Below are 15,673 nucleotides of genomic sequence, written 5' to 3'. Positions count from 1 at the left end.
CTGTTACTAGAATTATCAAGGATTTAGATTTTTGTCTATAATTTGGTCAAAGCTATGTCTCTTTATGTAGGCTAATAAAAATGTATTTACTAATTTCAAGTAAATTCATAAATTCCATTTCCACCTCTTTTAAAAAATAAAATTGTTTGCTCTATAAATTGATCAGAGGCATGGATTTTTGGCTAGCTAGGTCATTGTACATCTGTCTCTCTCTTCCTCTCTCCCTTTCATGGTTCTCATAGATAATGTGACTGCTCCATAATTATCCTAATTTATTTTGCTTTTATATTTTTGGTTGCCATTTCTGCTCTGCCATTTCCCAAATCATTTACATAGAAGGCATTATTTCATATTTTCTCATTCCTATAATAAGCTGCACATGAAGACACCACTGGTCCCATTTTCAGTCTGTACCTTTGAATATGGAGGAAAACCTTTCCTTTGCTCTCTATGAATTCCCTACTCTCCAGTTAGAATAATTTCCAATAGTAAAATTGGAAAAAGAGAAAGAAAATCATGGTGAAATAACAGATGTAGAAAATTCACTGGATTTTTCTGACCAGTTCAACCAATGTGAACTATTCGGGAATACATGTGCACCCCATTCCCACTGGTACTCACTGTCTCTGGTTAGGCAATTCTGATGAAGACAAGGAACAAGATGAAAAAGTGAGGAATGATATCATTTGCAAAAAAATGGAGAAGTATTAAAGCAAATTTTTGTTTGGGCTGCTGAAAATAATTGGCTTACTACAGTGCAGACACTGCTTTCCTAAAAGGCCACTCATGTGAATACTAGGGATGATGATGAGTATACCTCTCTTCATCGGGAAGCCTCCAGTGGGCACTTAGACATGGTCCATGAGTTGGTGGCTCAAGGCATATATTCATGCAATTACTGTGAATGGCTAGACACCCCTGCACAGTGCTTATATGTTGAATAATACCAGAGTGGCTGCTTCCTTAGTTCACATTGAGGCAGATAGCATTTCCCAAACTAAAGTCCTCTTGACTCCCTTGCATCTTGCTGCTTGGAATAGAAATATCAAAGATATGCTGGATTGCCTTCTATTGAAGCATTATATCAAACCAGGTCTGAAGAACAACTTGGAAGAAACTGCATTTAATATTGCCAAAAGGATAAATAAGTATCACTACCTCTTTTAAATTGTGGAAGGCTGTAAAAATTGTTCTCCTAACTCATAATGGTTTGGTTAAGATTCTTAAATTTCAAAAATGCCAATCCATCTTTGTGTCTGTACAAAATATTTTCACAATACAAAGCAACAGCAATATCTTACTTTAAAAATTCATGGATTCCATAGTATTCTTCAAGTGAATTGCCTGACTTTGATGTCAAAATGTATTCAAGAGTTGTTTGTATACATCTATAATGATTTCTGCAGGGTTTGTGATTTTTAAACCAGAAATCACTTTAACTTATCTGTTGAAATGAGTAGTACAGAAACTAAAAATATTTCTGGTGCTTGTATGAAAAAAGTATATTTTAAAATACTCTGTATTTTGTTTGTATAATGTCCATAATCTATTTAATTCTCTCCTAGATATAATACTTTGAATTATACATTGTTTTATAATATATAGGTTCGTTAATAAATGTGTTATTTCAGATAGCATTCCATATAGAAAAAGTTTAAGATTCCTTTTTTTCCCTAGGTCCTTATATTATTTTATTTCTTTGGGATAAAATGACAATGTTATCCAATTTCAAATGTTTTGTAAAGATTATGCTATGTAAAGGCCATTCTAAGGTGAGGATTTAACACACTGATGTCAAACTAACTTTCAGTTCAATGAATTACATATATTGTTATATTTGCCTTTTTAAATTTTTTATTGTGAAAATACTGTACAGAGGGGTTACAATTACATGGGCAAGATAATGAGTACATTTTTTATCAAGCATTGTAGCCTCCTCCTGTATTTACCCTTCCCATCCATTCCCATCCTTCCCCTGCTTCCCCACTCAATCCTCCCTGCTACCCCTCCACCCGCACAAAGTTGTAAAGTTCATTTTTCGACATAACGACTTGTATTTTTGTAATCAATTTTTAATAACTGTTTTTCATTTCTTGCATCTCAAGAATGAAAAATATGGAATATTTCACAAATTTTAATATCATCCTTGTGCAAGTGCCATGATAATCTCTATATTGTAGTAATTTGGGTAAACGTCCTGCTGAAGCATGTAGTATCCTGTAAATTTAAGTAGTTATTGAAGCAATCTTTATACAGGCATATATCCTTGGTTGACTGTTTGTAACTAGGAACCCTTATTGTTCCTAAAAATGTTATTGATCTCACTTCTCTAAAATTCTGTGTATATTGGGAAAAGCTAATATTGTTTGGTCGATTGCTCACATTTGCAATTTTTTTGTCAATGACTATTGTAAGTCTTTTTCATTTTAAATTTGATCATACTTTGAAGCCTTTATAGCTAGGTCCAAAGGTGATTGTTTTTCAAGTACTTATTTATAAACTGAGTTAGCTTTGTGGAGGTAATGGATTCAAAGTAAGCCTTGTTTAAGAGCTACTTCTAAACTTCTGCAGCTTAAAAATTCCTAAATGATGTCTTACTGGTATAAATGTCTACCTGACCCTTTACTCTTCTTCCCTGTAGCAACAGACCAACCAGAATATCTTACCCTGACAGCATAGATTTTCTTATTGGAACAAAACTAATATTAGTTAAAAGGGATCATAGAGAGATAAACAGTTAAGACAGAATCATTTAGGCTAGAAGGTATTTTATCAAAATATAATTGTTTTTTATACCTAACATTTCAATAGTAGCTAAAGCCAAGAAGGTGAAAAAAAATTTCACATGCATGATTACCAAATGTCCTGGCCAATCTACCATCCATCCAGGCAGGAATTTACACTACTGCCTTTCTTTCATCAAATATTTTCATAGTTACAAGAGAAGTCTATATGTTTCTCCTCGATATTAGGCCTTAAATTGGTAATGTTTTAATCACAGTGTTTCCTCTTGTCTCTAGGCTGTAAATCTCCAAATGGTAAAGTTTTAGGTCCAACTCTACCAAACACTGAGGTAGAAATAATGGAATAATATTTTAAATCACAGTTGCCTTTGATACCCTAACCACAACAGAACATTGCAAAACATGTGCCTTTTTTCTTATATTTTATAGTTATATATTTTATATTTATACGTGCTGATATTTTTTCACACAGTGAAACTTACTAGAATTAATTGATAATTTGACAAATAAATAGATATTTATTACAATAAATAGATTTGAATATAAATAATAAAGTTTAGAATGTACATTAGAATATATAAACTATCAATGCAATGTCTTTGGTATAAACATGTGATATGTTCTAAGTATTCTTGGTCTTCTGAATTCACATTGTAAAAAAAAAACAATTTTTTTCCTCTAATCTATAAGGGATTTTACTCTGCTGCTCTGTTTATTGTTTTAACTCATTGGTTGCAAAATGTTTTTCTCTATATTTCTGAAGCATTTCTACTTATTGTACCCAAATTTTGCTGATATGATATCTAAAAGGTGTTATTCTTCTGCAGGACCAACGGGTCCTAGGATCCCAGGTCTTAGTTATCCTCTTCATCTGATAACAAGGGGAAGATTTCTCACCTAGGCTCATGAAACATGACAACAGAAATTAATTGAAAATCCATCTCAATTCCTTATGACACCGGAATTAGTGGTAAGCAATTGTGTAATGCAATGCAACTTAAAATGAAAGATGAGATCACAAAATCTGAGAGAAAGTACAGTAATTCAAACTTTCAGTTAACAAATGACCAGCCCATATGAGTGACCAAGATCACAAATGTCACAAAATTAATTTTAATACCCCTCTTCTAATGATTACTCCAAGATTTCAGTCCAGCATAAGTAGGCAAAAAAAAAAATAGTTCCCAGAACGATAGATCCATAATTGGTCTACCAAGGCTAGGAAAACTTGACTTACAGGTCAAATATAATTCACAAAAACATTAATTGAGAAGATCGTTAATGCTTCAAAATACTGGTACTTCAGTAAAACTTGTTTCTGTAGAATAAAAATGTTATCATTCTCAAACCAATGATAACCTACACTTAATCTCCTGAAAACAGATTCTTTTTCAAATAATCTCTTAAAAATCACATTCACCAAAATAACATTTGACAAGTAGACAATATTGACATTACAAATTTTTCAAGTTTAGGGTGCAAGTTACAATAGAGTTGTTTTATTTACCCAGCACTAATGCCAAACAGGTTCAACCATTCATTAAAGTGTAGAAATAGTACCACCCACCATTTGTGTTGTTCAGTAGGTGCCTTACAGAAATGTGTCAAATAGAAAAACCTCCCATAATTCAAACCCAAACACTAGCTAATAAAGTAAGTTTAATCACTTACTAAGGTACATTTTAAAAAGTCACAAATAGTTGCTTTATCATATGTTGTTTTATGTTTTACCTATCAGTTTAACATAGTAAGAAATATGACTTAAAGTCATGAATATGGGTACTCATCAGAGATGTGACAAACATAAAATCTGTCTTCTATTTCTACCATATTTCTGTATAGTAGTAAATCGTAGTCTTCTTCTTTTTCCAAAACTTATAGGTAGTAGAAAATATTATCCCATGTAAAATAAAATAATCACAAACCTTTTTCAAAGCCGTTTATAAAATTTGGTAGTTAGGAATATATTCTAAGCCATTTTTAAACTTTCTTGTTGACTAAAGATTAATCTTACAAATGGATGAGAATAAAATCATGTCTAGGTGCTTCACGTCTCCAGTCTTGCAAATTGTTATTGCAGATGAATGAATTATGGAAATATAAGCTGATATCAGTTCAAGTGTACGAAGGATTGAAACTCCATGGATAGTATATAAACCTTTCAAAATATTAACAGTTTAACAGAATGACTATCAGGAAGTTGAAACCAGAGAGGAATAATAGTAAAGACAGAATGAATGAAAAATGGAACAAGGGGCAAGTACAGCTAGAATACTCAATGTACACATGTGATAAAGGAAGTGATAAATCTGAAATACATCTTGGAGAAGGGGTTGGTTGAGAATGATAGAAGGAGTCACTCTGATCCAGGAGCATTGGACAATTAGATGGACATATTTATTGTAATACACTTGCACAACCTTTTGAAATTTAATTAAAAAACACAACAAAAAACAAAAACACACAAAAATCATAACCAAACAGCAATCTCTAGAGAGGATATATATGACCTCTCAAAATTTTAAATAGTTCATGAAGGGTAGTCTTGGGAATAGCAAACAAAGCTGTTCAAAGAGGGCAGTTTGGGGTAGCAGAGAATTTTGAACAGATTTAAGTAGATTATCTAAGGTTGTGAATCACCTACATCTGCTGCAAATATTTTCTTCTGTGAGTTCTCTTTGTCTGCAATGGATACTCCAGTCCTCAGCCACACTTGATAGCTTGTGAAGATAGAATGGAAGAAACAAGATCAAGTATCCATTACTCCACTGGAGACAGAAGAGTCCTCTATGTTTTCTCTCTCTCTTCACTACTCTTTCTTCATACTTTTAAGTCAAGTGATTTTGAATTATATCTTTCATTCTTTGCTCTGGCAAAGTAATTAGCCAAACTAATTTCCTAAATATTATTTGCCATTTTTTTCTACCATGCTGTTTACTTGTCCAAGGGAGTCCATTAAGCTTCACCCTTGCATTTGGTTGCCACGAAAATCCAACATCTATGTTAATGAGGACAAACTCTAATGTAAAACTTTGTCTCCAAAAAACCGATCCAAGAAGCTGTGATCACAAATATTTAGCTATAGTTTTTTTCTTTTACCTTGAAAATCTTCTTGTGTCTAAAGTTCCACAAAAATAAGTACTCCACTACTTTTTGGTTCAATCACTTCTAACCTCAAAGATATATTTTGCTAACAAGATGCTTAGAGGAAACCGAAGTATACTCCACTTTTATGTTCTCTCTTAAGACTCTCCTTAGATACCATATCAGGATCAGTGAAGTTATTCTTTGCAAAATTATTTCAATAAATTATTTTTTCTTAGTCTTGCATTTGCTCAGCAAGATGTATGGAATAGAATAGAGTTAAATCATCCATACCTTGGGTAACAGTGTCTATTACAAAGGACAATGCTTCTATGTCCTAATTCTATGTCCTCCTCTTAGCTCTTCCCTGATTTCCAATTAAGCACAGCTTCTTGACTTCAAGTCCAGTGAAGCTGAAAGACTATAAGATCTCCTCCCCACCCCACCCCGCTACATCTTCATTGTTTCTCTTTTAAAACTCTTTTAAGTTGCCTCATTTGGACGTAGAATTTATTTTCCTGTCCTCATTCAAACTGTTCTACATTGTAGTGAGCCAAATAGGCTCTGTAAAATCACTTTAGGTAGCAAAAATATTAAGACAATCTATATCAAAATTTTTGGCCTCCCTCCACTGCTGAAGTCAGTATGCTTAGATAGGGCTTCTAAGAACATTGTTTTCTTACCCTTTCAATTTTCTCAATTCTTTTCTGATCCCAAACTTTTTGGCTTATGTAATAAGAGAAGTCTTCACTACCTCATGTTAATAAGGATATTATTTTTTGTGAGCTACTTAGAAATGTGTAATCATTGGCGTAACCAATCAGATTTTTTCCGTGTTTCAGTGCTTCACGTGCAAAGACATTGTGGAAAGTGTTACAAACAGAAAAGTGTGAACCCAATACCTTCTTTCATTTTGAAGGGCCCTTTCTCCCTAAATATTTTGACCCAAATTATCTTTTTCAAAGAATAATTTGGGTAATTAAAGGTCAATTCACAAAATTTGATGTCTCAGTTTTCTTAAGAACTTTGAATTTCACACAGTGAGAGTATATTTCCTGGGTAAGGACAATTCTCAAGGGAACCTACAGGATTTACAGTAAGGTTTCTGAAGTTTGTTTAGTGTGAAAATGAGCTATCTTTACCCACATTGCTCCCTCTCAACTAGTCCTCCATAGCGTTCTTTGCATGAAAGCCTATTTTCCCAGGCAATTTTCTTAATAGGCTAATTTGTTAAAAATTTGAACAATTAAAATATACCTGTCATAATTTTTAAACTCTTTTGAAATTGCTTTATCAGAATCACGTTTTCCCCAATCCTAATTCAACCTTTTCCATCAAAAACAGTAACATGTTGTTTATTTGATATAGTGTCCATGCAACTATTATTTTCTGGTGGCTTTATGTGTATATATGAACATATAAGCTGATGCTGAGCAAAATGAACTCCAAGATATGGAAACAGAGATTTTTTTGCAGTTGTTTTTAATGTACTATGTGATTTCTATTTTCTTTGGGTTTTCCACCTATGGTTTGGCTTCGGGTGTATTTGATTTTGTGCCCTGTGTATTGTGTATACATTTACCTTAATTAGGGAAGGGAAGAGGAACAACAAAATGGCAAGACAAAGGACAAAGGGCAAGCCAATGCAATAACAATACTCACAAGACAATATGTTGGAAATGTATATTAAAACTTGTGAGGAGTATTGAGGTGAAAGAAAACTGTAAGAAAAATGAAAGAGGGGGTAAAAAGTTTGAAAAGTTATGTTTTCACTACCTTACAATTACTGTAAACCATTGTTCACCAATTTGACAATAAAATTAAATTAAAAAATAAGCTACATAAAAAATAATTTCACTGTATTGTTATAGTAAATATTATTTTATGTATTAACTTTTTAAAAATCAATATTATTTGGCATCTAATTTGAATTGATTACTCCTTTTTTATCAGAGAGTCATCAACTTGAATGTTATACCACTAGACAATATTTTCACAATAAACTTGACAATATTTTGAAAAAAGGAAAAATTTAGTACTTTCTCATACTAAAACTGAATGTAGTTTAATTCTATGGAAACCCATAACTTTTAAAAGTAAATGAGTTGTTAAGAGGACAGAATATATGTGTTCCTCAAAATTCCTATGATTAATAACTACTCATTTTCAAATTCGGAACATTCCATACCTGAGCGATTCAAAACAGTACCTGTTTGCATGTTATGTAATTTTGCAATAGATGCAGTTTCCAATGGAGTGTTACAGATTGAGAAGTCAACAGAAAAATAGCCACATTCTGGTAGAGGATAAAATTATGAAGCATCTGTAATTAATTCTTCAAGAGTAAGCAAATTTTATCAGAGAAAGCTATAATTTCTATGAATCCAAAGATTTATGCCATAAAGTCATCCTAGTCCAATAATTTCCAACTTGTAAAGTGCACCTTAATATTCCCTTAATTCACATCATGAATAGCTTATCTCTATTGTGAAAAAAATACTACACCTCTGATAATGTGATTCTCTCCTTCTTCTGGAAAGAATACTACAATTAACTGGGTTGCATCACTTTTCCCCCAGTAAGATTCTTGAGATCAGAACACTTGCAAATGTTATTTATATTTATACTTTTTTAAACTATCACAGATATTTAGGATGCTAAGGTCAGAAGATTATGGTTCAAATATCCAATAAACTCAGAAAATGTCAGATACAAGTGGCACTGAGATTGAAGTGGTAGCACACGAGCCTTGAGCATAAACAGGCTCAGAGACAGTTCCCAGGCCCAGATTTCAAGCCCTAGGACAAACCAATAAAACAAAAACAAACCCCAAATGTAGCATTTTTCTCATTGTATACAGAGGCACGTAATTAAGGAAATTGTTTCCTGTGTTACATATAGGTAGAAGAAAGAAGATGTCACACAATTATTCTCTTCATACAATGTTATACAAAACCCTCAAAAATTGCAATTTTTCTATAGTTATAAATTAATATCGATTTGTTGGCAACTCTGCCTAGATTATTTACATTATCATTTTATACATGAATTGTTGGAATTTTCTATTAACTAAGATCTAATTATAACTCTCTTGAAAGCATATTCTAGGCAAATAGAATGCCAGAATCATTTGTGAATTTGTCAATTAAACCCTCTACTCAAAAAAATTTTGTAGTATCCTATAAAATATGAAATTAGAAGCAAAACTAAAATATTTATGTTAACTCTAAATTCTAAGTTAGCAAGATCTACAAAGTCCTGCTTTAGATGAACTTTGAAATTCCTCTAGGCTTAAGATTTTGTAATCCTTCCTCATTTCTTTGGAATCCAACAGAATGATGCTTACTTACTTTTTCAAATTTTGGCTGGGAATCATGAGCCATTTTGAATCTAGGAATGTTCTGTAATGAAGAGAGCATTTAAAACAAAACTGAAGATTATATACGAGTTGCATTTCAATAGGAAACTTGACTTCTCAAAACATAATAACAAAATTAGCCCAAACTTCCAACTGTGTATTCCTTTCTTGTTGTTTGGTTTGTTTTATTAGACAAAATTATACTACCTGGTCCAGGAAATGTATCACTATTTAATTCCACTCTCTAATCTCCTGCCTTAGTCTGAGTGCTAGAATTCCAGGTTTGTATCACATTGCCCTGCCATGTTTGTTGGTTTATTTAATCTAGACATAGACTAGCAATTCTGAACTTCTCCAATGATATTATCCACTAGACAGACTGCTCAGAGTGTTTATGTACTATTTTAGAAGATCTTCTAACATTTGACACAGGATATGATCATTTTCAGATGCACCTGCTGGGATCTCTGATTCATTCGGTCCCTTTAATCGTAATTACTTGACTCTCTTACTATCTCTCGTCCCTACCTATGTAATAGTCTCAAACTTTTTTGAAGAAAGTTCATGAGGACTTTCTAATATTAAAATTCATCTCTTAATTCTTACTCAGGACATATTTTCTATTGCTATTTTAAAACTTTTCTACATATTCTAAGAGTTGTTTCATTTGTGTATTTGTGTGTACACATATAAGTGCCTCTGTGTGTATGTGTATGTTTGTATGTATGTATGCAAAAGCCTCAAGCTCTTATTCATCAATCTTGCTCATGCCTGGTATTCCATCACCTGAGACATTCTTCCAATTCAGGTTTTGGCTGGTAGTGTGGCAAAGACTGTTCTGCCCAGGCTGCATGCAAACTGAAATTCCCAGACTGCTTTACATTCTTAGGTTTTATATCTCCAGAAGTATCAACTTTTAAACTACGAACATTTTTGTGAGTGAAAAGTCTAAGTTGTAGCCCACATTTTTAACTCAAAAATTCATATAAAGATAGATGAACATACACATTGCATATGCTGAGTGTATACTGTTAGAAATGTGATCTTAAGCTGCGTGGTGGAGAGATCTGGGGATTGGAGTTCAAAGCCAGCCCAGCTAGGAAAGTCCCAGAGACTTTTTTCTCCAATTAACTACAAGAAAACTGGAAGTGGCACTGTGGCTCAAGTGGTAGAGCAGTAGCCTTGAGCTGAATAGCAGAGGGACAGTGCCCAGGCCCAAAGATCAAGTGCCAAGACCAACAACAACAACAAAATGCAAGTAAAGGAAAGAAAAAGAAATGTGATCTTAGCCACTTGTTCATTGCCAGTATAATCCCTGCTCTCTGGAGATGGACTTGTTTTTCCAGTTAAGTCCATGCCCTTATATCTGACTTTCATTGGAACCAGAATTATTCTTCCATTCTATTTTTAAAAATTTTGCGATTAGGAAACGTGATTGAGAAAGGGAAAGGCCTCATACTTCATATTCCACTTAGGAACACTCCCATAAATCTACATATTGGACTTGGCTTTATTGTTTCGATGTTGTCTTATTTGTAGTCTTCTATATTGTATTGAACCCTTATACTTAAACACAGAACTTCTCTTTCTCCTATTGTTGCAAATGTTTCTCTTACTGTTAATCCATGTGTACTAGGGAAATAACACCCAGCAAATACACTCACAAAAAGAATGATCTGAGGACCTTCTTCCCATTTAAAATTTGGCTTAATTTGCAGAGCAATTATGAAGTTTGAACTAAATGTACTCATGGATAACATATTTATAAGCAATATAAATTTTATATTTTCTCTTTTACTAAGTTTTCTCTGAAACACCTATTACCTCATGTCCAAAAATGTCCTTGTGTTGTGTTATTTCAATGAAGACAGAAAACATTCATTAAACCTCAAGAAGCACCAATGATTGTTACTGGACTTTGTGGAAACTGATCCCAGGAGAGGAATTGAACACAGAGAAATGATAAAGTTCAAATTAACTTGTGCTTTCCTTTTTACTGTACAAGAAAAGAATCCCAAGGATTGAAGGAAACTCTGTCCTTTACTTTTTCCAGTGTGTTTTTTATTCATATAAACTTGTCTGTAAACTTCTAGTTGAGAGTATTACAAAAGATAATAATGTGCCATGTGAAGGCCAGCATAGAATAAAAGGAATTAACGTTGTTGTTTTTTTAGTTAGTTTATTTGTTTTTGCCAATTGTGGGGCCTAAAGTCTGGGCCTGGGCGCTCTCCCTCAGATCTTCATCTCAAGGATAGTGCTCTACCACTTGAACCACAGTGCCATTTTTGACTTTTTCTGTTTATGTGGTACTGAGAAATCAGGGCCTCATGCATGCAAGGCAAGCACTGTACCACTGAACCACATTCCCAGCCCCTAATAACATTGTTTTAAAGTTGTTCTACTGCAAAGAAACAAAGACATGGAGGTTTAAAAGTGTCTTATGTATGGATATTTCATCCCTGAGAAGATTCTCTTTTGGCAGGAGTCAGTTATCAATTCCTTTAGTCTGGTCCTGAGTTCTCCATAGCAATAAGGATTCCAAAAAAGCAGTATCTTGTGAATATGTTCAGCACAAGCAGCCTCTTCTCAGAGCAGTACTCCTTTAAGGACAGTCCCAAAGAAATATCTGGGGGTTGTTTTTGTTTGCTTCTTTGTTTAGTTTGTCCTGGTTCTGGGACATGAACCCAGGGGCTGGACCCTGTCCCTGAACAGTTGTCTTTCTTGCCCACCTATCCTCAAAGCTAGTACTCTACTGCTTGAGCCAAAACTCCACTTCCGGCTTTTTTTAGTGTTTATTTAGAGATAATAGTTTGACAGACTTTCCTGCCTGGATTAGCTTTGAAATAGGATAGTAAGAAAGCCAAGTGATATCGACAGTATGGACTTCTCTTTTGAAAAAAAAATATTAGATGAAGTTTATTATAAAGCTAATATTTGACAATTTTTAAAAGAAGAGAATATGCCCAGCAAAGAAGCCATAACTTAAATAACTCAGTGAAAGTAGGTGCACTGAATCATTTTGTAATTATTTTTTATGCTTGGAAAGATTACTATTGACCTTGTCATTCCTTTTGGGGAAACTGAAAGTCATATTTGCACTTTTTTTGTGGGCGCTGTCCCTCACCTCTTCATCTCAAGTTGAGCACTCTACCACTTTAGCTACAGCACCAATTCCAGGTTTCCTGTGATTAATTGAAGATAAGGGTCTCATGGACTTTCCTGACAAGGCTTGCTTTGAACCACAATTCTCTGGTCTCATCCTTCTGAGTAGCTAGGATTACAGGCTTGAGCTACCAGCACCTGGCTCATATTTGCATTTATGTGTACTTAATGACACTATGTAGACAAAGAATGGAAATTTGAACCAAATGATGACATTGCAGCTTTTCAGAAAAATTGGGGTAGGAATAAATATGTCCTCATTTTTCCATGTTGTTATATTAATGACTCATGAGCTATGGGACTCTTACATTAGCATCCTCTGCCATCTGTGTAGGTGTTATTTAGTACTAGGCAATATTCATAGAGTAATATAGAAAGACTGAGGTTTTTAGAAAGCAAAGGAGATCAGGTATGAAAGAACAGCATAGAAGGAGATACATTTATCACACAGAGATTAAAAACTAGCCTAAGAGATTTACAATGTTAAAGGCAATGAGGTATAAACCTAGTTGATAACTAGTTCTTCAATAACCAAAAATATTTCCCTAGAACAGTTTCTGGTATATGATAGTTACTATCATTTATTCCTTCCATCTGGAGTTATTCCTTCTCTTCTATCACAACTGTTAATTAGTCTCTGCCTTTTTAGTGCCATGACTGACCAAAAAGATTTCCAAATCTCACTTAGACTAGCCTTCTCTGTGATTACCAGTGACCACTCAAAAGCCTGGAATCTTTTAATTTCCAGAATTCATCTTCCCTTGACATCTAAGTACATTCTGGCATTAACTGCAGTGATCTAATGAACAAAATATTTTTTTTTCAACACAGTATCCTAATATAGGCAAAATGCATGAATTAGGGACTATTGTCAGGTATCAGTATGGAAGGAGCAATTATATATTCCAAGTATGTGTTCTTTATTTTGCACTTACTAACTGTTTTCTTTTGTTTTTGACAGTCCAGGGGGCTTAAACTCAGGACTAGGGAATTATTCCTGAGCTTGCTTTTTTTTCCCTCAAGGCTACCACTCAACCACTTGGGGCACAGCCCCTCTTTCAGTGTTTTTCTGTGAGGAATTGAACCCAGGCATTCAGGCAGGCTAGGCAATCACCACACCATGAAGTCACATTTCCAGAGCCCTAAATGACTTTCTTAAAATGGCATTATATTTTCATTCCATAACTATGTATCATAATTTTGGCCAGGTGCTAGAAAATAACATACAAAAAATACTAAGTCCAGTAAGGGTGGATGGACAATGAATACCCGTTATAGTTTAGCCAGGGCACAGAGGGGCTTACCTCATGGAGCTGGTTCAACAGGCTGAGCAAGACAGCTCCTAACTCACAGTCTACCTCCAGAATGAGAGGGCCAACTTGGGTTCCAACCACATGGGGACGCTGGGCCACCTCCTTCAGCACACATTCAACCAGTTCCTGTGAGAGAGAGAAAAAAAGTCAGAATTAAACTTAAGCCGGGTGCCCATGGCTCAGACCTCTAATCCTAACTACACAGGGGGCTGAGATATGAGGATCATGGTTCACAGCCAGCCCGGGCAGGAACGTCTGTGAGCTTCTTATCTCCAAAGAAGCACCAAAAAACTGTAAGCGGCACTGTGGCTTAAGTAGTAGAGTGCTAGTCTTGATCTGAGGAGCTTGGGGATAGTGCCCAGGACCAGAGTTCAAGCCCCACGACTGACAAGAATTGGACTTCTCACCACAAGAAGTGGACTGAATAGCACCCATTGTCCTAGGGAGTATGGCAGAGAAGTCAGGCAGAGCTTCCTGTGAACTGGAGGTCATGAGTATGTCACCTGGCTTCTCCTTGCCTCAGTATCCCCAGCTGCAAAACTGAACACAGTGAAGGATCCCCTTCCTCATGGGGACAAGGTAAGGATGAAAGAGAGACATGTTTTGTTTCATAATCCCTCACCGGTTCCATGATTTATAACAAGCCCCATGTGAGCCTTTTCCAGCTATCTTCCTTTCATTTGCTCACAGAATTGTCAGGAACCGTATCTAATGGCCGCTCCCTCTGTGCCCTGTGCCAGAGATCCCTCTGTATAAATCCCTTGTTTCCTCACAACTGTTCCAAGAGGAGACTGAGGTCCAAGAGTTGAAGCCTAACCCAGGGCTTACCCTGTGGTCAAGAATTGACTGCTGTGCACTAAGAGTTTGAGATAATCCATCTAAACCGATGACTGAACATGGTGCTACATGTCTACTATCCCAACTACAGAGGACCAGGCCTGGTGGAGCATGCCTGTCACAGATAGGAGTACCATGATCCAGCCCAGCCTGACCATATATTTAGTCTCTATTTTGGAAATGCCCAGGACAGAAAGGCTTGGCTCACATGGTGGAATACCTGACTGGCAAGCCTAAGGCCTTGAGTTCAAACCCTAATATACCAAAAAGAATCAGAGGCCCAGAATATGCCTGTAATCCCAGCTACTCAGGAGTCTGAGATCTGAAGATCATAGGTCAAGATTTAAAATAGGGTTGGCCTCAACCATCAGACATCATGATGAGAAGACCCGGAGTCTGACTTATGCTGGTGCACTCCATACTCGCAGGGTGCATATCCTTACTAAGTGCTGGCCACACACTCTGTCCCCCTGGGAAACCACCCCCTGTGAGACGCACCCCCAGGTCCTACCAAGCTGCCACTGCCACCAACCAGGCCCAAGGGAGTAGAGAGCTCCAGGGCACCTAAATCCCTTGGTCTTGTAATTTAAAGGTGATCAGTCCCCTTCAAGCACCTTACCCTTCCAGGCCCCTGGACCTCAGCCATGAAGCCCATACACCCCCCCTCCCCTCGCGAAGATAGCAGGAAAAGTTACCAAAAGGTTCGACCATCTTTGTTGTAACCCACTTCTACACACACACAAATCCAGACTGGTGACAGAAGACTTATCCATGCAGCACCTGAAATTTGCCAATTGATCACTCACCTGAGCACTGTCAGGATGTACAAGTAGAAAGATGTCGAGAGCCCTGCAGGGAGTCTCTCTCTCTGCATGATAAGCTTGACTATCTCGCTGGAACATCTCTCAAGGTTATTTACAGAATCTGGTCTTTTCATCCTGCCCCAAACAAAGACCAAGTAGCTGCTATGGACCACCTTTTCACATTGCCCTAAGCAAACATCTTGCAGCTGCTACGGTCAATGAAAAAGCTTCCTTATTCTAAGCATATAAATACCCCTGTGTGAAAAATAAAATTTGGCAGCTTGATCAGAATCCTTGTCTTGCTGTCCTTCTTCGTGTCTCTTGTCCCTTCATTCCTTCTCGCTTAGGTTCATTGCCCTGGTTGAAGTCCTG

General features: G+C 35.8%; 1 pseudogene; it reads right to left on the bottom strand.

Moving 5' to 3' along the window:
* Positions 1 to 2,109: 2,109 nt before the first annotated feature.
* Positions 2,110 to 2,209, bottom strand: LOC138826306 (U6 spliceosomal RNA; annotated as a pseudogene).
* Between the last annotated feature and the right edge of the window lie 13,464 nt (positions 2,210 to 15,673).

Source organism: Dipodomys merriami, unplaced genomic scaffold (assembly GCF_024711535.1).
Source record: "Dipodomys merriami isolate MVZ:Mamm:240054 unplaced genomic scaffold, mDipMer1.0.p SCAF_141, whole genome shotgun sequence".
NCBI classification, from domain to species: domain Eukaryota; kingdom Metazoa; phylum Chordata; class Mammalia; order Rodentia; family Heteromyidae; genus Dipodomys; species Dipodomys merriami.
The sequence above is the reverse complement of the archived record's forward strand: the minus strand, read 5'-3'. Positions and strand labels throughout refer to the sequence as shown.